Source organism: Lathamus discolor, chromosome 18, assembly GCF_037157495.1.
Source record: "Lathamus discolor isolate bLatDis1 chromosome 18, bLatDis1.hap1, whole genome shotgun sequence".
In the NCBI taxonomy this organism is placed as follows: domain Eukaryota; kingdom Metazoa; phylum Chordata; class Aves; order Psittaciformes; family Psittacidae; genus Lathamus; species Lathamus discolor.
Genome location: NC_088901.1, coordinates 3691533 through 3694152, shown reverse-complemented (window position 1 = coordinate 3694152; position 2620 = coordinate 3691533).

The following is a 2620-nucleotide window of genomic DNA, read 5'->3' as shown; positions in this document are numbered from 1 at the left end:
ACCAGCAGCTCCCATCTCACCTTTTATACCACAGGGGCATTAATGAACCCTGGGGTTAATCGGGGCTATCTTAGCTCCAGGTGAGGGAAAGGAAGGAGCAGAAGTGGTGTGAATTCCCTACAGCTGTTTTAGAGGTAGGAGACAAGGATGGCCAGAGGGAGATGTAGCCTGTACCAGGGAAGGAGGGACTGAAACTAAACTGCATGAGGTGGCCATGGGTGGATGCAAGGTTTTCAGTCCTCAGAGGCTCAGCAGCAGCAGTCAGGGGAGGGACACTTCAGAGCTCAGCTGCACACAGCTTTGAACTCATTCTGTGCTTGTCCTGCTCTGAGCAAAGTGCAGACCCAGAGACCTCCAGAGGTGCCCTCCCATCCAAACCACTGTGTCCTGCATCCCCCCTCCAGACCCCTTCCAGGCTCTGTTCCTATGAGGCAGCAGTTTGGACACTGCTGTCTGATCCTGATGTTACCCAGTGGCTGCCACCACTGTCCTCACAAGACAAATGGCATTACAGCATCCCCTGCAGGCACTGCATCCTGACCTAAAGCAGGACCAGCAGGCTTTTGGTCCCAAACCAGATTCTCTCCTCCCAGACTTCAGGAGGGCTCCTCATCTCCCTGTCTGCACCCTCACTGCAGTGCACAAGAAAGACCTCAGGGGAAGAGACTGGATTCTTGCTGGACAGACTCTTTTCTCCATAAGGACAAGCTCCTTCCCTGTTCTCATCCTTAGACTTTGACCTCAATACAGGCTGATGCTCTGTTTCTCCAGGCTGTGCAAAGGAGGGCAAGTAGCTTTACATCCCTTGGACACAGGCTCTTGCTTAAAGGCAGAGGGTGACTCCATGGCAGGCCTCCCACTTCTCTTGCCGAGTGCTCTGCTTGGGGATGCTGGTCTGTAGGCCCAGGGTTTATTCAGCCTGGGATCAGCTATTTCCTCTTCATCAGCCTGGTTTTGTCATGCTAGCACACAATGTCCCAGGGGGACATTTTTCCTCTTTGGCTCTCAAAAGAGAGATCACAGAAGTGACTGGGCTGTGTGACAAGGCTCATCCCGTAATATGTCCAGGAACTGCAAGACATTATTTCTCACATCACAGGAAAATCGCCCACAGCCATCAGAAAGGAGAAAAAAAAAAGAAGATGCTCTAATAGCAGGCCATTATCTCATGACAATGGTTCTGTTAACACATGCTAACCCTTCTGATGTGCTTAGAAATCTGAGAAATGAAATGAAAGGTGCTGTCGCTAAGGAGAGCTTGTATTTAGTGTTTCTGTCCAAGTGGAGAAATGGGACGTGGAATTCGAGACAGTGGTCCTGCCGGCTTAAGGAAATAGATTGAAAAACACATTTGGAGTGCAGAAACAGCATCAAGCATGTTGCAGTTTGGCTCATTTGGGATTCCAGTCATACAGGCAGTGACACTGTGGAGGATTTAGCTTGCCAATCAACATCTTATTTATTTCCTCTGAACAGGATATCTTTATTCTGCGTCCGTCTCTGCCTCCAACATCTATGGAGATTGCAGAATCAAGCAGCTTGGCTCATTTTGGTTTGTTTTGTTTCGTCCCAAGCAGCATGAGAAGGAGGAAAATATCGATAGGAAGGAGAGAGCTCCTTGGCACCGTGGGCTGCATTCAAACTCATTCACCTCCAGGTCACCCAGCTGTGTCTGGCTCACATCTAGGGATTACATGGTGGTGAGGCTAGAGCTCAGCTTGCTGGGGCTCATCTGCTTGGTCTTGGGTAGAAATACCTAAGTGCCTTAAGCCGAGGTGGATGAGGAGAGGAGTGAAGAGGTTTAGAGGAGGACAAAGACTGGAGAACAAAATCCAGCTTTCCTGTCTTGGGTAACTTGGCCACTTGAAGCGGGGTCCCATGAACATGGTTCGTGTCTGTTGGCCCATGTGAAACAAGTAATGGCCCAGAGCTCAAGTGCAGAGCAGCTCTCAGCTTAATGTACCAGAGGTAAGGACCCTGGAGAAAGGCTGGGGCTGTGGACCCAGAGCTGTGGGCTCCTGTTTAAAGCCCTACCTCTCCCCAGCATGGAGTATAGCACCCAAATGAATGTGGTACCCAAGGGGATGCGGTACCCAAGGGGATGCGGTACCTAAGGGAGATGCAGTTGGGCAGCACCCCCAGGGTTTCCAGCTTCTCAGAGCTGGAGCCAGTGTATCCCTTCACTCCCCTCCAGGATCTCTCCATGTCTTCTTCATGGCTTCTCAAGTTCCTGGAGCTCCCAAAAGTCAGAGACAGTACAGATTTGTAAGCATGAGGACTGCCCTGGTAGTCTGGGCAGACGGAGGCTTGGTATTGTTTCAAGGGAGAACCAAACCAAACCAAACCAAACCAAATCAGACCAAACCAAACCATTTCAAACAAAAACAACTGGCTGAGATTGGCTCTTTTCCTATTTTGTTTGGGGGTTCTTTTTAAAGCTTTTCCAGAACTCCCTGGGTGGGGAAAAGCATTAAAAATCTCCTTCTGCTCAAGAAAGAAACCTTTTCCTGCAGTTTTTCCCTCAAAAAAAAATCAGAAGGTTTTTTTCCACTAATCCTCCTTGAATCAAATAAAGAAAAAAGGTCATTTAAATGAAAGACAGTGCTCAGAAGGTTTAATC